Genomic DNA, 22,993 nt, shown 5'->3' on the forward strand with positions numbered 1-22,993 from the left:
GGACGAGAGCAAGTGAGGCTGCACTAACACGGACAGGGGCGTGGGCGGACCCCAGTCTCCGCTTGGAGAGAGAAGGGCATCGGAACAACGTGGACCAGAGGTGGGTGTGAACAAGTCGGATTATGTCTCTGTCTGCGGTGCTGAACAGGAAGCTGCTGATGGCTCCTCGGTTCGGTTTGGCTGCCAGGGCAAACAGCTCGTCTGGCAGGACGGAGAAGGCAGATAAAAACGCTCAGTCTGTCCGATCTGCGGGGGCGCATATCCCCCCCCACCCCCCCGCCCCACTCTTTCTTAAATTTTTTTGCCCAATGTTGCATGAGTAACCGTCTGTTGATATTACGACGCATCTGTTTCCCTTCTGTTGGGAGAAAATCCTGCGAAGAAAACACGAGCCGCCGTGGAAGCTGGAGGTGGCCCCCTGAAAATGTCCAGAGCCGACACGGGGCTGGCTGGGGGAGGGGGACGGCGGTAGGAGGGGGGCTCGCAAGGTGAAGATAAATGACAAACATCCGTACACCTCTGTCACGGCCTGACGAAACCCATGCGCTCACAAACCTCGGCGCTGTGTGGTCACAATACGGCTCCTGGTGATTTTGTTCTCCAATTTGTTAAAAATAAATTTTCTATGTGCGCCTCACATCTGACGCACGGAGAAACAGAAATACACCCATCAACTATGCAAAAAAATAAAATAAAATAAATTAAAAAATGCTCCAATTTTAGTCCCTGGAATAAAAGTAAAGGGAAATCAAACCCATTGGTAATTAAAAGTCTGATTTATCCAGAATATTCTCCAACTAAACCAAGCTCTCATGTCAAGCCAATCAAAAGACTCCTGACTCTTGTGTTAAACAGGCGCACTGGGGGATCAATCTGGATGCAAACCCGCGTGAGGAAGAAATGGTGGTTTTAAAAAGAAAAACGTGTTAAAATCGGTGAAATAACATTTCTTACCAGAAACAGTGTGGATAATCTCGTGTCTTCATGGCGCGCTCCTGGTTCGGCTGTGTTCGGTCGTAGTGCGCCGCGCTCCGGTGCCAAGGCTGGAGGAAGAGTGGGGCTTTTCACAGCTCAACGCGGATTCACAATAGAGCCGACAGGGGCGGGCCTGGCGCGTTTCTATTGGTGGTGATTATTAGAGGAGGTGAAAAATGAGAAGTGTTATCATACTGTATGCTACCTGCTTCAGGGATAATGAAAGACCTAATTCACCATGTGACCACTGGAGACGGGTGGAAGTGTATAATTTCTGCTCCACAATTCCATCTACTTCAATTAAAATCTTTTAAAAACGGAAAGAATTAGTAAAATATTTTAATTTTTCTCTCATTAAATTTGAACGATCACAGCTGATAGCAAACCTACTTAGTCTTTTAGAAAATTAGAATAAGACCTGTCAAAATATTAAATATTGTTGTATTGTATCGCTGATACTGGTTTTTGGTGCTGTATCATAAAAACTCTGATTTTTAGATGTTTTTGTGGTTTTTCCTTTGAATTATTTTGTTCAAACTACAGAATTTGGACAAAGGTTTTAAGTGTCTAAGGACTTAAACAGGGAATCTGAAACTAAAGTATTGATTTTACCATGCCAGTATTAATCCAACACTACTTTGTGTCAATAATTTTGGATTTAATGTTATTGCCTACACAATCAGAAAGACTGCTGACTAGACAGGAATCTAGCAGACATTCATAGATACCTTCTACAAGGACAGTGAATCAGGAGAGGTCATAGCTGAGGAAACTGACTGATTAATCTTATAAGTCACCTAATAAGGTGACCAAAGCACTTTTCAGTAAAAATCACTTCACAAGTAAAAGAAAACTGGTTGTTCACACAATGCTCTGTCTGAGCAATATAATAGAAAGTTTAGTGGAAGGAAAAAGTGTGGTAAAAAAAAAGGATGCACAGTTTCTATGTACTGTACAGTATAGGCACTGTGTATTGACATGATGAAGCTTGACGGTGATCAACCTGGCTCTGCTGAGGAAGCCACAGTTGCTTCAAAAATGTTGTTTATCTCATCAGCGTTGTTGGCTTTGGCGTCCCTGATTTCCATCTTTACCTGATGGTAAATAAAATCAGCATTTCCATGAAGACTGTCAGCCAGAAGTTCTCCAACATATCCTGGCAGATGGCTGCACTCACTTTGGACCTGTTGCGAAAAAATGGACCAACAGAGACTTCTCTAGTTATTAGTGACTTTGGAATTCTCACTCTTGATCATGAGCTGTCTACATTTCCAGAATCTCAGGACTCGATTTTTAAAACTGCTTACATTCTGAGGCAATTAAAGAAAGATTTCTTAATTTAATTTAGTAAATAAATAGTAGTTTATTGTCTTTATGTCTCAGTGGGTTGTGTTGCCATGACCAATCGGCTGGGTCATGATAAATTGGGGGCTCGTCCGGGATCTAAATCTGGGTTGTGACGGCATTTAAGTCAAATTCTATTGATCAAGAATAAAAAAATGACAAGTTTCCACATCTTTAGTTCAATCACAGAAAACAGGCTTGTATCTTTTTGAATGAGGTAGATTTATTTGATGTCAGTAAATATATTCAGTGTTACAATTTCTACATCCAAAGCCTTTTAAATGACTAAAGCTCAGACTAAACGAAATTGCTAAAATGACTTAAGACAAAAAGAAAATAATTTTTTCTTTCATGAGAATGCAAAATCTACAATCATTTCTCAAACTTTAACAAAAATTAAACATTCAGTTTTAAATTTAGACTATCATCAGCTATAATAAAACTTTGGTTCAGAGGATTGAAAGGGTTTCCAGTATCCAATAGTACAAGAAAACTGGAAGTCTTTCACTTGATTTTTTTTTTTAAGTTTACCTTCAACAAACTCAGCAGAATTAAAATAGCAAAAAACTTTAATGCTACAAGTTTAAAACAGGATTGAATACATTTGCAGAGTCTATGTTAAGATTTTTTAACACATGGACACATTTAGCAAGAGAAAAGTACTACTTCTAAAACAAATAGGGAATAAAGAAAATAGACATATTTTCAAGACAAGCTACAATAAAGTAACAAGCCGTAAACCTCCTATAACGCAAAGATTGCTTTGGAATGGAGAACACAATCTATAAATACATAAAGTGCATCTAAAAATCCTTCAGAGTGCAGATGGTGCAGTCTACTGCTTCTGCAGAACATCTTGGGTATTATTTTTGATAAATTGCAAAGCGAGGGCAATATTTGCATATGCTTTCCTCCGAAGGATGTATAAAACAGAGACAGTGCAGGTATTAAATTGCCATGCTCTGGGCTCCAAATTGGACCCAGTGAAACCGAGCAAATCTAAACACACCCCATTCATCAACTCATGTTTAGTGCTTCTTCTTCCTTTACCTTTTCCACATGGGTTACATGGACGTAATTGTTTGAATGCTCTGTCCTGCCTCACCGAATGAAATATGACAGAGTTCAGATGGGTTTCACTTAGTGAAACTGAAGAAAAATCAGCCATGCACTGGGCCGGGGAAGCGTGCATAACAAAGCTCAGAGCCGATGCTCCAGAGACTTCACAGAGAATTTTATGACCCAGAAATGTGTTTTGTTTACGCCATAAATTAGTGGAAGGAGAAGAGAAAAACTCCAGCCTGCACGCCCTACAGTCAGGGATTCAAAGCATACAGTGAGACGGGAAATAATCCACAGGGGTTTTAAAGAGCCGTCTTTAATCCCTGATGTTAACCAGAACAATAAAGGTCAGCTTTCAGTAAGCTTGTGCAGTTTAGGAAGACACAGAGACACTCACAAATCTGGGCTTCTGACGAAGACTTAAAACCCCCGTTTACTTCAAACAAATGCACCGAAACGTGTGCTTCTAGGCTATCCAAAGCAAGAAAGGCAGTGGATTTTATTTACGTAAAGTATGTGAGAAGATATATAATGAGCCTGAGAAAATACTCAGATACTGGTGGATCATTTTAGGTGTAATCTGTTGTTTTTATTGCAGAAATATACATGCAAATTTTGTAATTTTTTAAAAATGATCCTGCGCAGTTACACATTCCTTTGGATTGGCGAACTCAAATTTTTATTAACTGCACAGTATTTCTGTTGTAATTATGTACCAAATTCAATAGTTATGCTGTTATTCTTCTATGCTAAAAATATAAATAACGTTTGGTTATTTATTTGGACTTTGGCATAAATTGAAACAGATTTTGAGTTCTGAGACAAAAAGATGTATGCAACGGTGCCTTAGGGTTGTTGTGGATAGAAAAAAACAGGAGTAAATATCTGCCAAAAACTGAGATTTCAGAGGTCCAAAAGTTGAATATTTACTAGAAAAAAATTTGACTAAACTCAGAAATTACCAACTTTTTTTCTAGAAAATTTCTGAATTTGAAAAGCTGAAAACTTACTAAGAAAGACAGAAATGTTGAGCTTGATCTCTGAAATTTACTAGAAAAAATGCTGATGTTTTACTTTTGAAACTCAGAAATTTCAAAATTTTTCCACAAAGTACGACATTTGAGAGTGAAATGTTCAACTTTTCAACTCAAGTTACTTTTTTTCTACAAAACTACTGAGATCAACCTCAAAATTTCTGTTTTTTCACACAAACTGTTGGAGAGCAGAAATTTTCTTTTTCTTTTTTTAGAAAATTTCTGAGATTAATCTCTAACTTTCTGAACTGTTGACCGATGTTTACTCCCCTTTTTTTCTATCTACAATGGCAAATTGTATGCCATACAATGGCAAATGGCTACAATTTTTTTCTATCTAATACATCATTGTAGAAATCTGAGATTAAAATCACAATCCAAGTGACAAAAAGAGAGAATTGGGAGGAAGTTCTCCATGTTCTGAAATAAATAGGCCATTTATTGATGGTGCTTTGAGCCAAAAACTGTGTAATACTTTGTAATCTTAATGCCAAGGCAGGGCATATTAAGGTTATTGGTATTGAACAGTTTTGGGAGGAATATAATTTGGGTGCCCTACATTCCACACTCTTGGAGAAACTAAAAAGGTTTCTTCTAACTTGCCTTACGACTTTACCCTCATGTACTTAATCACATCTTATCAAGACGTCCCCAGATAATTAAACTCATTTTGAGCGCAGAGATAAATTAGAGGAGGTTCACTGCAATGGAAGAATTAAAAAGTGTAATATGAGAAAGAGGGGGAAGAGAGAGAAGAAAAACTGTGCTTTGATTATGCCACAGCCTTCTGGAAGTGCTCATCTTTGCTTTCAGGAGGGACACTCCCATTCGGGCGGCAGCAGCGACTCAGTAATTCAATTTAGTCCTTGGTGATCACATCATGTCTGTCACGGTTATTTAAGACGCCGCTCTGCCGTCCGGCCTGCTGTGGATAATGCGCTCGCTCCAGTAACGGCTTTCTCATCGAAATAATACAGATCGTCGCTCCCACATCCGGGAGATCTCAGCAGAGTCAGGCTCACATACATGCCAGTGTCAAAAATAGTTCCTGTGATTCTCCAGCTGGAACCGGGCCGCCTTTATTACTGAGGAAGACATTCAATTTGTCCTCTAATTCGGTTGTGTGGGCAAAAAGACGCCTTGAAACAATGTTAGTCCAGCCAAAGCTTTTTCAGAAGCTGCAGGGGCTTCGTGTGAGCTAATTGGGAACTTGAGACAGGGCCTCAGCGAGAGATCAACTTCCTGCAGGAGAAGTTGTCATCATTACTGCTTAAGTTGGTGCAGGAGTCAGAGGGCTCCGCAGTTGAAAAGCTCTGGCTCCCTTCCAATTGCGTCACAGATGAAGATTCAGTCACTGGCAGAGATGATGGCTCATCAATTAGGCTGAAAGTGGAGTGGGGATCTGTCTTTTGTCTGCTTAGATGCACAATCACTGCCTGATGGATCCAGCTGCCATCATGCAGTGTTTCTAAGTACAAAAGAAATCAGGATTTTCTCCAGGAGAGGTACACACCTGGACACAGAGTTACAGTGAGCACTGATGTTTTCCACATTCACAGTTGGGTAGTAGCCAGTTACATCTACTTGAGTATTTTTTGGGGAAAAAATACTTTTAGGGGTATTTCTACTTCTTAATTTTGCTTGAGTAATTTTATTATGAAGTATTTCTATTACTTTAATAACATTTCTGGATTTTCTACAGACTGCAGCGTTTAATTCATGAATGAAAAACAAACCAAAACTTCACCAGACACAGACACACACCTGACATTTTTGTTAAAATTGCTTTAGTTTTTTATTGAAAGAAACTGATTTGGAAAATTTTTCTTTTGAGTTTTTTGCAATCATGTTATTTATATGAATTATTTGAATGTTTGGTCTTTAAAATACCATATTCCCACATAACTTTATATTTGGTCTGTTTGTGAAATTTTTTAAAATTAAATCATTGATGTTTTGATCAGTTACTTGAAAATACTTTTTACCAAATACCTTTTTACTCTTACTTGAGTATAATTGTTTTGGCACTCTATCCTCCCCACTACTTTTTCCCAGATAAGTTTTGGGATAAGTTAATCTAGATAAAATAATTTTTTTGGGAGTAAAATTGTTGGAAATTCTTTTCAATTTATCTATTATTATTGATCATGTGTCTATAGTGACATATATTGTCCAGCTCTATAAGAGAACAAACATTTTGTGGATGTTGTGGGACAAAATTAGTCTTTGACTTTAAAATATTAAAGTTCTTTTTTTACTGAACTACACAAAAAAAAACACAATCAAAAAGTATACATCTGTTGAAATTAATCTGAAAACTGTTTCAGTGTCACTTTTGCGTCTCAAAGGCGCAACCGACATAAATCACAGTAAAAACTTTCCAGAGCAACAGTTACTGCCTGGTCGGGTTCTGCTGGGAGGCGGCACTCTTGATGAACGAGCCTTTGGGTCCGTCTGCTGGTTCTGGTGGAGGCTAATGAGAAGCGTGACGAAGCTGCGACTGATACAGGCCATGGAGACATATGGGCCTTTTTCTGGTCCATCCGCTGCTAAGTTCAGCAGCCATGCGTCTCTGACAACTTGTGGAGCGTCGCAAAGGCTTGCAGCAGACAGAGGAGCGTCTGGAGTTGAGTTATGGAGGAGAAAAGATCAGGGAGGTGGGAGAGGAGAGTGGTGGGTAAATACCTGGTCCCAGCAGGTAGCCAGCCCCCCGTAGTGACCTTGTTCCAGTCCCTCCAGAATAAATGGCTGATAAATGGGGGAGCGAGGAAACAAACACGAATAGAGGCCAGCTTGGGCTCACATATCATGGGCTTGTAGCACAAATGGGGAATCATGAGTAAAGTAGGTGAAAATCCAAAACTTTTCTTTTAGGTAGTGTTAAGAAATAAATGTAAAATAAGCTAGTTGTGAAAACTTAAACATATGTTCAATAATTAGGTAGAATTAATGGTGTTTCAAATAAGGAAATTCACTTCAAATTATATCCATAGCTCGATTAGCGTAATCTTTTATCTAGGATATTTCTATTGAAACATTATAAACTAAGTTGAATTAAAATAACCTAGCTTGTAGTTCTCTATAAGTTAGAACACAGCTAGTGTATGTGTTTGACCGCTTGATACAATTCTAGACATGGTCATAAAAAACATCTGTCTTCATTTTAAGGAAAATGAAACTCGCTAAGGACACTCCCATAAGTTCAATACAGCGTCGAAGGAAAACAGCCCCCACCTATAAAACTAGCTAGCACGGAGCTTAGCTTCAGATCGCCATGAGGTTCCCGGTCTCTGAAGAAACATCCATAGCGGTGAGATGTTTCCTCGTAATGTTTCGTCGTGTGTGTGTGTGTGTCTGTCGTGTGAGGTAAATATTGCTGGTTTTATTCAGTTCCGTCAGTTTCATTAGTTGTTTGTCTAATAAATGTCGTTATGCTTTGGACGTGGAAAACCGTGTTGTCTTGTCTTAATGGCTCAGCTGATACAATGACGACTTCAATGAATCCGGGCAGAAGAGGAAAGAAAACGAGTCAAAAGGTTTTTAATTATTCCTCTTCTGAATCATTTTTAACAGTAGGAAAACACTTTGGAGACAGAAAGATACATAGGGATTCTTAGAGGTTTTTAGTCATCGGTGTGTGGAGTAGATGCATGGAGTTGATTGAATGATGAGTTCAAAAAAAGTACAAATAAGAACCAGCTTGAAAAACTGTTTAAAAAGGAGCTTTTTGGGAAATATGTTCTAATAAGATGAGTGTTTCAAAGTCCATAAATGCTACTGATGATATAAAAAGTGTTTTAATGATGTCATGTAAGGTGGAAATAATGTGTCTTTCTGTTGTTTTGACATTTAATTGATTATAAGTTGATGAGTTTGAAAAGGGAAAGACATTACAAGATCTTCTACCTGCTCCTTTTCGACCAGATAATATAAAATTACATGTCACTTGGCCATGATAGTTTGTTTTAACTTTTATTTTCTTTTTCTTGCTTTTACTTTTGTCTGTTATAAATAAATAAATAAAATTACATGTTTATCTGGTGGAAATTTAACTGCAAGGTGATGGAGGGAGGTTAAGCTTTCAATAAAAGTCCTGGACAGGTTAGCACACTGTAAAACATTTGAAGGTGCTTTAAATTGAAAATGAAAGTCCACCTGCTGCCTTTAAAAATGCAATTTAAGTCAACAAGTATTGGTCTTAACTCAGAAATTAAAGTTCATAAAGTCGATTTGGTAAGAGACAAGTCGTCTAAACATTGTTTTTTAAATTCAATAATCTTGAATTGTGAGTTATTTCACAATATGCAACATTGTAATGTTTTTCCACACAAAAGTCTAAAACTGAAATGTTACATAATGCATGTTTCAAATTTAACAGCAGGCAGGAGTTTAATCTTTTAGGGATGTTAAGCCCAACTTAAATTATTAATGTTCAGTTTCGTACTCTTATCAGAATTGGGCATTCACCATCACTGACAAAGAAGGTTTATTTACATCTCTGCATGTTTCCTACCATTAAGTGTTTATTTAAAATAAAGAGAGATTAACATTTCAGGTGAAAATGCAATGAGCTTTGAATCTGATTTAGTATATTTGCTCACTAATGATTATATAAAAGATGTGAAATAAAAATAATCAGCAAATTCAACAAAGGCAACAAGTTACTTAGCATTTTTGGAAAACACAACAGCAAACTTCCTTATTGCACTATTCTCTTAACTTCTACTTCAGTAATGCTATTTTTAAGTAACATGCAAGTAATTTTTTAATTGAACTTAATCCAGTTGTAATAACTTTGCTGGTTGAAGGGCAAGAAAATGACAACAGACGCAATTTAAAACAATTCTTCTTGTTTGCAAACTGTTTTTGTGCCAAAGTTGTTTTCTATCTGCTTTTGTTCATCTGGAAGGCGAGTAAATTTACAGAAAAGCAGCAGATCTCATCCCTGGAAGTAGATTGCACTGTACAGGAATAGACTCAGTAAACTGGAGTATAAATAAATGAGTTATGTTGATAAAACAAATTATTTTATGGGTTCTCTTTGTCCGCTAAAAATGTACTACAGATTATTTAACCTGTCATAGAAGAATAAAACTATTTTCATTTTTACTTAGCTTACAAACTTGGTATTCAAGGCCAAACTAAACATTTAGTTAGCAAACTTAATAATTGGCTCCAAACCAAATATTTATCTGGCAAGCTATTTAGCTTGCTAATTAAATATTTAGTTTGCATATCAAGACGTTTCCCTGCTTAACAAATTTAATTGACCTGTTAATCAGCCATCAGTCCAAACCAGGTGTTCTGAGTTTTCACCATGTTAGGTTGCTGCCATTTCATCATCTGATGCATTCACTTCCATAATAACTTCAGAGTCAGATTTGACACAGTTGATTAATATTTAAATTTATGCTTGTTTATTAATTATTTAACTACTTTTAGCCATTAGTTGCGACAGAGCCACCAATGGCGTTTGCTTTAACCAAATCTACGGTCCTAAAGAAGGTGAAAGTTCACATCAAAGGCTTGTTCGCTTCGCTCCAGAGACCAGGTTGGGACAAGACCTTAAGGAAAGATTAACAACAGCACTAGACATCAAAAGCCTCAGCGCTCCTGAACTGCTGGATCATGAATCTTGTAAGACGAGCAGCTGCAGCGGAAACTGTTTTCGCCCTGTTTCAGCCTCGTGGCCACATTTTGCAGAGGAGCTGTTGTGCAATCAGGACTAATTCAGGAGGGGGGGTTTGTAAGATGCAAGCTTCATGGGATCAGTGAGAAAGCCTTCTTTGATCTCCCATCCCAGATAATATAGGTCATCTCTTCTGGGGGGAAACAACAAAAACCCAACGAGGTGGAAAACATCCTTCAGCCCACCTCTTTGGAGCAAGAAAGCAAATATGGCCCCCCAACCCAGAATCCCAGCTGCCTAAATGAAACCACAGCAGAAACGCAGCTGACCCGTTTTCATGGTCTCCATCTGAACACAGCAGCCTGTGTGCAGATGAGAGGAAGAGGAATTTCTGAAATGTGAAATATTGCATCTGTCATTTCCCATCCTGCTGCTTGTATGTGGAGCTTGTTCACACTGGGTATCCATGGCAACTGTTTTATAATGCCTCACCAAACACCTTAGAAGAGGTTTCTTTTTATCTGGGCCAGAGGGCTGGGACAGAGGCGGCGGAGAATCAAACGAGAGGGCAAATGTGACAGGTGACGGGTTGCCAAACGTAGCTTTCTGCAGCTTAAAGGGGAAATAATGAAAGAAACAATGAGGAGAACAAGCAGAGATCATGTCAGGTTCATCACTTTTTTTTTTTTTTTTTTTGAGGTTCTGCTGCTGGCTGCTGGCTGCGGCGGCAGTCACAGAAAGGCAGCCATCGGTCCCTGTGCTGCAGTGAGACGCGCTGGCACCGACAGTCTCTACACAGGAGCGTGTAAGCTGGGCGCTCGAGGACAAGGCCAGTCATGTGGAATACAGCAGGCGCGAGCTTGACGGGAGGGCAGCGCGCGGCCAGCTGGGGCTTCTGCAGCCACGAGCTCCTGCCAGGAGCCGGCACGGCCAATCAGGGGCGAGCCCCGGACTTTGTTCATGCATGCTAATGCTCTCGTCCGAGGAGGGATCAGCCGGGTTGGGGGTGAGGGTTGCTATGGATATGGCAGCAGCCACACATTACCTGAGCAGGTAAGTCAAGTGGAAGAAATGTGACCTTCAGTTGTGCAATCATGGCTCAGATCAGCTGACAGGATTAATGAAACCTGCGGATGTTTGGCAGAGTAGCAGATTAATCTGGAGGATTCATTTTAAAGATTATGCTTCCTTGAACAATTTAGGACAGAGCTATGGGCTACACAAAAGACGTTCATTACATTTTTAGAAAAAAAAAAAAAAAAAAAAAAAAAACTAAATTCTTAGATAATGAGATTTCATTCTGCTCCGTTCAGAACGAGCTGTTTCAGGACCTCTTGTCACTTTAAATGCAAATAAGCTGCTGCTGGCCACGTCCCCTGATTCAATGTTTACGTGAAAATAGCTGCAAACAGATGCGCAATTATACAACCATGGTTGAAAAGCAGAAGTAGAGCCTCCTGCACAATCAATAAGAATCCAGCAAGTGGTTTCTGGATAAGTCAACAACAAAACACTTGTTCCCTCCCCCCCAGCAGCTATTGTACAGCAAATACAGAGGTAAAACCAGCTGACCAAAAGTGCTGGAACTCAGCTTGGTAACAAGCTGAGGTTGCTAGGTAACAGGCTAAGCTTCCAAAGTGAGAGGCAGTGCTTGCCGATTTGTGACATTACATCCGGAAGGCTTGTTTTTCAGACAAAAAAGTAAAAAATAAACAAATAACTTGGTGCCAAAAAAAACGGCTGGATGGTTTTTAGAAGCAAAAACTTTCAAATTGGGAATTTTGCACAATAGGTTCTAGTTATTATACACTGCTCAAAAAAATAAAGGGAACACTTTAACATTTAAGTGAACACTGAAGTGTTCCCTTTATTTTTTTTGAGCAGTATATTTAATTTGAATTTTATGTGATAGATAACTCAACACAAAGAGCCATTTTTGTACTCAGTGCAGCTAACAGCTCAGTGCAGTTAAATAGACAGCTTTAATTTTTGATAAATATTTACCACATAATTTGTTGCAATTTTTAAATAACTATGATTTCATTTCTATTTTTACATTTTAAAACAAATTCAAACTAGATTTTTTTTTTTCTCCAGAACCGAATCGATAAATTTTCTTCTCTATGATGCCGATACAAATATGTGAAGACAATCCTTCAGGGTCGAGCTGTTGTACTGGCTCAGTGCAATTATTCCATAAAAAGACTGGAAAAAATACTAAAACATGCATTTGATCATTTAAAAACAGTTCTTTTTAGCTGAAGTTTTAAATTGCGGAAAGTTTTGTAGTTGATTTAAGAGTTAATGAGAGTAACACAGATTAAATCCTAAAAACAAACAGTGATGTTTGTTTTATTAAATGAATAGTTTAAACTTGGGGTTTAGAGTTAGCTTATTCTGTCTCCGTCTCGTGTTGCACGGCACATATGGCTTACCCACAGTAACGCCAGTGGTGGTTTTAGAGACTAAATCGTGCGACGGGAGACCAAAAAACTCCCCGAACTGTTTTGTTTATCCCAGAATAAGCCGTTTAATCATTTTGAAAGGCTTCAGTGAGTCACCAGAGGAACTGACAGCTACAGAAGCACAAGATGGATGCGAGTGCACAGATAAAGGGAATCTGTTGCTTTATTTTGACTTTGCAAAGTCAAATATGCTGTCATTTTTACATGACACAGATAATTCAACAGTTCATCCCACCGAATGGAAATGCCTGGATCAGACACAGCAATATTTGGCCAACTTAATCACTTATCTCAGTTTTTAAGTCAGGTTAAAAATGTGTTTCCAATCAGTATTTCATCTCTCGGTCGATACCACAGCCACTTTTGACGCCTTTTATCCCGCAGGGATCTTTGAGGTCATTCGTCTCTTCATATGCTAATGTCTTAATCACCATTTCCCAAATGAACTGAGCTTATGCAGGGCTTGGAGTCATTAGGTGTATTTGGGGAAATTGACCTTTTCTCCTGGAAGGGCATCTGATAATCCAGACTGTCCGACTGTCTGCTCACGTTAGTAAATTTCCCTCTCCTCTGCAGAGCAAAATGAGCAACAATATATTAATGCAGGAGCATTTGGATGACATTCAAGTGATCTGCTTCGGCCATAAATTGAGAGAATAATAAAGGAAATGGATCATGAGCGGAAATAACGCCAGAGAGCACGACTGAGTCTAATCAGTGTTATTTTGATATTGGGAAATCCACTACCAGGGTTCAGTAATCATCTTGGGTGACTAAAACAAAACTGTGGAAGGAAAAGCAATTTCCAGAGTTAGTGAAGAAAAGAAATAAAGTATTTGTTTAACTCAAATACAGTTGCAGTCAGACATGGGGAGGAATCTCATATTAACTTTTTAATTTGAAATTATTTTCAGAACCACAATTTGACCAGAATGATTCAACTTTAAATAAATTATAAAAATAAATTTGCATTTAATTTTCTGTACACTGTAAAGCTAAGTGGTGGTAGCATGATGCTGAGGGATTGTTTATATGCCTTTCCTCTTTATTGGTTTCATTTAATTTTTTTAGTGTTCTGGGTTTCTTTTTTCATCAAAAAACTTTGTTTTGATGAAAATAATACTTTGAACCTCCATTCATCATGACAACAGTAGTGAATGTGAATCCCTAAAAGCTCACATTTGGTTGTTTGTGATCTGGTTTGTCGTTATCTGACGTCTCCCTGTAACTCCTGCTTGGTTTAAGTCAGAAAATAAACAGCAACTCCAAGAGCTTTGTGATGATTTATTGGAAAATGGGACAATATTTACATTGCTCTGGTTTGAAGCTTTGTTAAAATGGAAATGTTGATAAGAAATTAGCTTTAAAATTTGAACTCAGAGCAAACTGTTTATGAGAAGGAGTGAAATCCACCATCAGGGGGGAATGGTCAGAGGGTAGCTTTGTTCTCAAAGATGCACAAAGCAATTAAATAAAATGGAAGAACGGCTCCAACATGGCAAACATCACATCTACTGAACATCATCCTGTCTGCAGGCCGATAATAAAACCCGGTTTTATAAGACCACTGTGAGAAATGATCACAAGCTGCATATTGTTGTTGATTAAAGTCTGACTTTATGGTCAGAGAGTTTTTGCAGCAACAATCACATTTTTACTCATGGTAAAATGTTTTTTTTTTATTATTATTTGACATTTAGCTGTTTAGCATTTTCAATCAGGATTTTATGATAAGATTTTGAATTAATGTTTTTTTTTTGGCAAATAAAAACTTAAGAATTTTGTCAGTGTTGTTCTTCCATAGAATGTAAAAACACTTCAGCGTGTATCTAAATCTTATTTATGATGGAGTGTTAGGGTCATATTAGGGGGAAAAATGAATAAAAATAATAAAATTAAGCCATAAAATTACAAAAATAGTAAAAAGAATAAATTTGTACAATAACAGTCACATTATGAGAAAGTCGTACCAGACTAAAAATGAAATAATGTGAGAACAAAGTCACAGAATGACTATTTTAAAAATATTGACTTTATTCTCACATTATTTCACTTTTAGTCTGGTACGACTTCCTAAGTTAAAACATTAGTATTGTTGTTTCTACATTAATATTAACTTGTTTTCTTTGCATTAGTTCTAAAAGTATTGCATCCGTTTTACGATTTTCTGCAAATAAATACTAAATTCTTGCTTTGAAACTCAGAAACATGTCAGTTCATAGAATAAAAGAACAATGTTTATTTTACTCAAACATAAACCTATAAAACAATAAAATCAGACAAGCTGATCATTCTAAGTGGTCTCTCAATTTGTCCACAAAGCAGAAATGGGCATTTTTACTGTTTTTATAGACTTACAGAATCCCAAATTCAGAAAGATACCATCAAAGTTTGATTTTAAACAGCAGCATCTTGATGTAGAATGTAAACCAAAAAGGCTTCACTTTTCAGCCCAAAAACATCCTTTAAAAAAGTGTAGATTTAATAAAGAGGCATTCATGGATTGGCCTTGCAGAAATCTTTGCCTCAGCAGTGTACGATGATCCTGAGAAAGAAGAGAACAAAAGGCAGCCAGGATCCAAAGAACAGTCTGAAATGCCCTCAGAAATCTCTACATAAACGCTGCTTCAGCAAGAAAGTTACAAAAAATATAGATTTGTTCAAGCTTGAGCTGTTGAGAGTTTTTTCCCCCTCTTATACCAAATGCGTTCCACCTATAAATAAAAGATGAGTCACTCAAAACCGTTGTAAAGTTCTGTCAAACCTTCTGCTTTTGTTTCTTTAAAGGCAGATAAATCTCGTGGCGTTGGACGAGTCGTCCAGCCAGAACGGCTCTTGATGTTATGAGAGCCGGCAGCAGATCACGCTGTGACTCACAAGGTTATGTGCAGCTTAGGAACAGGAGAAATAAAAGGGAGGAACACAGCAACAAGGCAGGAATATTGGCCCAAACACAGTCAATCTGGACCTTTTCCATGTTTTGTCACATTAAAACCACAAACTTTGAATGTATTTAGTGGGATTTTTGCAGGACAGAGCGACACGGGATAGTGGATGGTTGTCAAGTTTTAGAAAAATTTGTCATGCTTTTTACATAAAGACTCAAAATAAATCAACCCAAAGTCAAATCTACCTGTGTGTAATTTAATCTTAGCATAAATCCAGCTGGAGAATAAAAGATCAAGGGAAAGGATTTTTGTTGAGCAACATCTGTAGAGAAGTCTGTCCTGTCCTGTGATGCGTTTCACTTACAGACTTCCTTCACAAGTTTATAATTACCTATAATGTCTCAATTTACCACATAAAATATCAGGCTAGATGTGCAAAGCTATCCCAAAAGACTTGAAGCTGTAATTACAGGAGAGCGCTGTTCTACACAGTACTGGCTTGGGGCAAGCTAAAAATAAATGCACGCCACACTTTTCAGTTTTGCATTTGTAAAAAGATCCAGTCACTTGTAATTTTCCTTGTCACAACATTGTGTTGGTGAAAAATACAAACACACAGCAGTGGTAATATAACAAAATGTGAAGTAAAGTTTATATCTTTTATAAAGATCTGGATTATTGTAGTGTTTGCACTGACCATATCAAAACTGTAGAAGTGCAAGGAAGGCATTTTTCTGTGTTTTCAGATTTTTGCAGCAGCAGCAGCAGCGCAGCGCTGAGGGAGCAGCTCCAGTTTTTGTCGATAAACACGTTTTAGTTTTGTTTTTCTCGGAGGTCGACCAGCTTCGCTTACCTGCTTTGCTCATTTCCTGTTAATTTCCTGTGTAAATTTATGCAGAATCTGTCCCCAATTACACCCGATGTGAAGGCTGTTCTGAACAGAGGTGTGAATGGAAACTGGCCCTGGGTCAGTAAATGAAGCGGGACGGTCAATCAGAAAGCGGCTTTATTCAAGCTGGACGGCTAATAGTAACGAATGTCTGACGGACCTGGCAGCTCATATGAATAACATCAAATTATAAACCCGGCGCTGACATTTTGGGACCTGAACTTCAGACCCTGTTCTTGTGGGATCAGTCTACAGATGAGACTCGCATGTAGCTGTGAAACTTTCTGGAGCAGAGGCGAGTTTCATGAGATGAGCCTCACACATCCGTCTTAAAGGAAATGTTTGCCAACCCTCCACCAAACCTGAAACACCAGGAATAGATTGCAGAAACAAACCATCCAATCGATCCTGGGATGTGTCGGTTTTTCAGCTCTGCAGGCCTCAACGCAGACGGAGGCTATGGAAGGATATTTGGAGTCATTCCCTCAGGATAAAATAAATGACCCTTTTATGACATTTTCTTTCCTGAGCTCGATGTTATCGAGTTGTCAGCTGTGGGTGGACATTTGATGCTTTAGCTGGCAGGAAGGTTATTTCCTTTGGAAGAGATCAACAACACAAATACCTCAAAACAAAATTAAAGTTCCTCCTAATCATTTCAACTAGACAGATTCTTAAAATCTGTTACATTTCTATTAATTGTAGTTGCTTGATGCTTACCACTCTGCAAAAAACCTAAAATCTGATCAAGTATTTTTGGTCTAGTTTCAAGTAGAAATATTTTAGCGCACTTGAAATAAGGGGAAAAAAACTTACAAGTAACTTTTCAGCAAGAAACAGGAGCAGCACTAGTTGCAAATGAAATAATCTGCAAAACATGTTTTCTATATTTTAAGTTAAAATGTCTTTTTCCGCTGGCAGAGTTAGAATAAACGTATATCGTGCCGATATTGAAACTTTAATCCTACAAGATTTGTTTTCCTAGATGAGGACTCTTACCAACCGCAAATCAAGACTAAATTTATTAGCTTAATTAGATTTTCTCCATGTCGTCACACAAGGAAGTCGTGTGTTTGAGTTTCAAAAACAGGTTGGACTCGACTCAACTCAAACGTTTTAATTTTTTTAATTTGAAGAAAGTTTGGGTAACGGTTTGGGTTGTGTTTAAGGGAGGAGAGGAGGCGGTAGACTCGACTGGACGGTTAGTAACTCACAACCACACTGGCACTGAGAGTTCCAGTGTTGTCCTTCAATAAAATGCTCTTCACCAACCTTACAAGCCCGGTTGGACGGCTGCTATACATTCATACGTGAAATAAGCAGAGTTCAAGACAACCCGCAACGTTACTAAACTTTAGAGAGCTACATGTCCGTCTCGGTCCAGGTATCCAACTGTAGCACGTGTCCCCACGCTCTCTACAAAGAGGCGCATACATGTGACGTCATCAGAGATACTAGAATGTCTTAAAGAGATACTACACAATTACGATGAAAACTTTCCAGTAAAATACTCTCGTCTTTATCCTTCTGGTATCTAACAAACTGAAAGAAGTTTGATACTAAATGACCTCAAACAGGAAACGTTTAGTCTGATTTAATGGTAGAGCATAATGAATGAATGTCTTTTTACAGTTTACGCCTGAACTCTTGAGGGCGCAAATGAAGCAGGATCAGTCGAACGTTTGTACCAAAATATGACAAAAAGTCCAAAGAAAAAGCTGCTAAACCTTTAAAAGAAATCTGAGAATTTTTGCATGTACTAGTTGTTTTATCTGTCCAAAATACAAGGATAAGTGTCTCACTTATTTGTTTAGACAAACTAAAAGAAATATTTTAAAGGTCAAATCAAATGATGGACGACTGGTGTATTTTAATCAGTGGTTAGAAAACCTTTTAGGATATTTGATTTAGAGGAGGTTCCACAGGTAGGTATGTCTGATTTTAAAGGGCAGACATTAAATTAAAGCTCTTCCTGTTATTTTTAGAAACATTTAATGAGTCCTTTTGTTCCTAGAGGGTTTCAGCTCATCATGATATCCACTTTATGAAATTCAAATCACCTGTCACTTTGACAAATTTCATCAGATCATCAAGCCGTCATTGTGAAAATGATTAATATATTGGAAGAGACTTAATAATAACATGATTGTCTTTTAGCTAAAGGGCAGCGAGAGCCTCAGGCCGTAAAGTCCGGATCCAAAACGGGCCGCTGAGGGAGCTGCAAGTTCAGGACAGGAGAAGAAGAAAGTCGGCCGGTGAGGCTGATCAAAGCAGTGAGGCTCTGCAGGGTGTGCACTTTCAGCAGGACGAGGAGATGAAAACGGAGCGTTTTGAAACACAACACCTCCCCTTCCCAAGGTTAGCTGTTATGCAACGCACCTTGAAGCCGTTCCCTGCCTCTACTTACAAGAATAAGCCTCAAAGTGCTGTTTGTACAGCAGAAGATTAAAAAAAAAAGCGTTTTTCTCCTTTAAATTCTATTGTTGATATAAACCATCAATTAAGTGGACTTGTATAATCTTTTTCTCCTGTAGAAGAGTTTAATGGACGTCCATTATTGCTTCTGGAGAATAAACAAAGTTGTTTACTGCAAAAACATTCACACCTCTTAATCTGACATTTTATCATGTTGGTTAAATTATAACATGAAAGGACAAGGAATAATGATCTTTATTTTTTTAGAATAATAATCTGATGTGTGCTATAAAAAGTATTTACTCTTTTTATTGCTTTAAGAAAATTAATCATGGAAAATTAATGTTTTTGTATTCTTTTTATTGTCAAAGTAAAAACTAACTTCTATGAAATGACAATTTTTGCTTAAAACATGAAATAAGTGCATAAATATTCACCCCATTTAAAGTGACTGCTCTAACTATTTTGGCGATTTTGTTTGCGTCGGTCTGATTTTTGGATTTTAGCAGTAAAGAGTAAAGAGAAAGTTTCAACATTGCACTAGATATTTTTTTTACAATATTATTTCACCTGGCTAAAAGAGTACATACAGTTCTGGAAGAAATGTAAACCTCCCATTTATTCCACCAAATACTGATGTCTGAACTCTTCCTGAGTTAAAACGTTAGTATTGTTGTTTCTAAGTTGTTTTCTTTGCATTATTTGAGGTCTGAAAGCATCGTCTTCTTATTTTGATCATTTCTCATTTTCTGCAAATAAAAACTACATTTTTGCTTTGAATATCAGACATGTTGTCAGCAGTTCAAAGAATAAAAAGAACGATGTTCATTTTACTCAAACATAAACCTATAAAAAGTTAAATCAGAGAAACTGATCATTTTTCCCCCAGAGCTGTAGATGCTTGGCAGCATTTGAACTGGCTCACCCTGCCAGTGACCGTGCGGACCGGCTCCACACATGGACTCATTTGAATCCTGAAATGAGTCAGCTGGACAGTCCAGTCCTGAACCTCCCTGACATCCAGCAGGTCGCTGCAGCAGCTAATAGCCTCCAGATGAGCCCGTCTCAGATATAGTCCTGACACGCACCTTCCTCGGCTCTCCGTGCTGCGGCGAGCATCGCGGGCCGGCTCGGCTCGGCTCGGCTCGGCTCGGCTCGATGTGACGTGTTGGAAGATAAAGGAACTGACTCCCTGCCATGCCGGATCTATCTGGACCGCCATCACGCTGCCATGGGAACAGATGAAGACGTGCAGGCCCTCGCAGACGGGGGGCGGGGGGCCTGCTGCAGGTTCACTCATCTCTTGCTGGACTGACTGGCAGGGAAAAGCTCCAGTGGGTTGCTACGGCAACAGACTTGTATGCAATGCAATGGGGCGTCAATTTCATCATGCAAAGGTCGTCAGCTTCCCCACTTCTGTGAGTTGAAAGAAATGTGACTGACTTTGATGGAGACTTGACTTCTGGGCAGATTTACATCTCAAAGTGATTTTTTTGTTTGCTTTATTTTTTTTTTTGACTTGAGGCAGACAGCTCAGATCCTCACTTTGTGTAAGTACTTTCTGAGGTGAATGCAGACAAATTATAAGCCAGAACCTACATCCTCTGTAGGGGTTTCAAAGGACAAACAGATGTTAAGGCCGCAGTATGTAACGTTTATAATTTCTTTTTAAAACATATTTGTTGTCATTGTGTTCTGACAGTATGAGAGATAATATATGTAAAACAAAACAATAAAAACGCCTCTGCCTTCTTCCAGTGCTAATTATAGACAACCAATCAGAGCCAGGAGGCGGGTCATAGCGCTGTCAATCAAGCTCACTTTCCCCCCTTTGCTTTCTGCTGTGAGTGCTAGTTAGCATTTATGCCACCCATGATGGAAGATAAACAGTTTTCCTTCAACAGTGGGTCATTTCTCCACCATTTGCACATTTAGCAGCATGTTCATGAGACAATTGACAGCGTTAAGGCCCGCCTGCTGGCTCTGATTGGCTGTTTGTGGCCAGGAATGCCTTTGTCCAGATAGCAATAGCAGGAGGTGAAGGAGCTCGATCTTCACGCAGGTTGTCTCATATCATACTGTTACAACATGGTGATAGTTGGAACATATGTAAAAAAAAAATAAAAAAATGTAAAAAGGTTACTTTAAATACAGAAAATGCAGACTAGAAATATTTTTACCAGCATTTTTTACCGCCCCTGTTCTTCCACGTCTGACTATTTAATTTTACCTTGTGGAACAAAAAAATAAAGATGCAAAACACCTTCAAACCACAAAACCAGGCTAAATATATCCACCAGTGGCACAGCACTAAACTTGCACTTTTAAAATATGCCGTCTCGTTTTACTAAAATATGCATGTGCTGTTTCTCATTCATTTGCAAATCCCAACTTCCTACCGTGAATAGTGCAGCACCAACAGAAACAGAGTGCTAAGTCGGCAGAACATCAAGCTGTCAGGATCGTAAGGAGGAATGTCAGAGGAGCAGAGAGGATTCAGCTCCCCTGCTGTGCATGAGGATTCATGAATCAAAGGCAGTTTTATATTTTCAGCTGATTGGTCCGTTGCTTCCTCTAGGCTCAGATTTAGTGGCAAGAAAATATTCAAGAACAAGAAATTAGCAAAAATATATTCTTTTGATCTTTACAACAAGCTTTTATGGATTACAACTATTTAAAAAGGTGACATATTTTGCGTCCTTGACCACGTTAGGATAAGTGGGCTACACAAAACATCACATTTTTTATCCACAAAATTATTTTTAGATGAGATTTTAGTCTGTTCAGTTCTTCCCCTTTCAATCTCCTTTCAGAATGAGCTGCTTAAGGGCGTCGTGTCACTTTAAGTCCAAATAAGCTGCTGCTGGCCACGCCCCTTCCCCCCAACTCAATGTTTTCTCTCACACATGCAAAAAGATGCGCAATTATACAACTGTACAGCTTTGAAAAGCAAAAGAAGAGCCTCCTGCACAAACAGCAAGAGGTTTCTAAATAGCAAGTCAACAATGAAATATCTGTCTTTTCTAGCAGCCATTGTACAGCTGACCAAACGCGCTGGAACTCCGCTTGGGTTGCTAGGTGACAGGTTGGATTCAGCTGGGGTTGCTAGGTAACGGCATTCAGATATGCCAAAATAAAGTTTATACTGCTCTCAGAAGTCAGAGTCCAACTCGGTGTAAATTCAGCTGTTTTTGAAGGCCTCAGGGTTTGTCAAACAACGAACAAACAGATCGTAAAGGTCAAGAATAAATTCTGTTTTTGGAGCAAAAGTACTTGAATAAAAATCCCTGCCACACTTAAGACATCAAGCTCCCTCCATGTCTCCCTCCATGCACTTGTGTGAGTTTGCCTCCTAAAGTTATAAAAAAACTTTAGCAAGGAACTGTAAAAACTAGAACATTGTTTTCAAAGTGTCCAGGATTTGGCTCAAGTCAGATCCTGTCGGAGATAGTTTACATTTCCAGCTGCAGACGGTTCAGTTGCAGCCACTTAAAGCTTGCAGAATGGAAAGTTTAAAAGGAACAAGTGAAATCTTTTAATATCCAAGCAGCAGCTGCAAAGCGTGGCAGGCAGAGTGAATGGTGAAAATATGAGTGAGGAGAAGGGAATAATCTGGTCCCTGCAGATGGAAACAGGCTGTTGTGGCCCAGTTGCTTCAGTTGATCTTTGACCCGTTTGTAAATCTGCACTCATGTGTTTGTCATAAAGAGACTATAGCACCAAACTCTGCGTTACCGGCTTGTTTGCAAGCATTTCAGCAGGTGAAATTAACAAATATGAGTCTTAATTTTTCATCAGCCGTCACAGTGTGATGCATTTTTCATAGAGCCAGTCTTTGTGATGCTAAATCCGTCGACAGGCACTGAAAATGATCAACTCCATGACTTCTGTATGCATGCAGGATGATAAGATAAATGCAGGTTTTGTATAAAACTATTGTGCTTGTGTAATTTAAGTTCTCACGCAAATTTATTTTTGCTTCATGGAATCTCTTAAGAAAACAAAAAACAAAAATTGGACTTACTCCAGTCTGCCATCTTGTGGAAAAATAATGCAATAAAATCTTTTTTTTTGCAAGGAAGCAGTTCCTTCATTCCTTACTCTAAATAGCCATAAAAAGTGAGTTTAGACAACAAGTGACACATTAATATTGCCTGATAAACTATAAATGGCAGACGAATTAACAATAAATGGCGGTAAGCAAGAATTTAATTAGAAAAAAAACTTTTCTGACCTTCTCATTTTCAGATAAAGTCTGACATTTCCAGTCCTATAATAAAAATGTATCTACC

The 22,993-nt window shown here is 38.5% G+C and overlaps 1 protein-coding gene and 1 long non-coding RNA gene across 2 annotated transcripts in view; one reads left to right on the forward strand and one right to left on the reverse strand.

Moving 5' to 3' along the window:
- The window catches only part of LOC103479736 (transmembrane protein 200A), a 33,238-nt gene that overhangs the window by 9,635 nt on the left and 610 nt on the right, over window positions 1-22,993 (reverse strand). Inside the window, exons 2-3 of the mRNA XM_008434345.2 lie at window positions 2,070-2,159; window positions 955-1,119 (exon numbers count right to left, since the gene is read on the reverse strand). The gene's annotated coding sequence lies outside the window, so the exon portion shown is untranslated. The remainder of the gene's footprint in view (window positions 1-954; window positions 1,120-2,069; window positions 2,160-22,993) is intronic.
- On the forward strand, window positions 15-19,016 carry LOC108167096 (uncharacterized). The gene is made up of 3 exons (XR_001777492.1): window positions 15-100; window positions 10,744-11,097; window positions 18,444-19,016. It is a non-coding gene; the product is annotated as an uncharacterized LOC108167096 (long non-coding RNA).

Source organism: Poecilia reticulata, linkage group LG17 (assembly GCF_000633615.1).
Source record: "Poecilia reticulata strain Guanapo linkage group LG17, Guppy_female_1.0+MT, whole genome shotgun sequence".
NCBI lineage: Eukaryota > Metazoa > Chordata > Actinopteri > Cyprinodontiformes > Poeciliidae > Poecilia > Poecilia reticulata.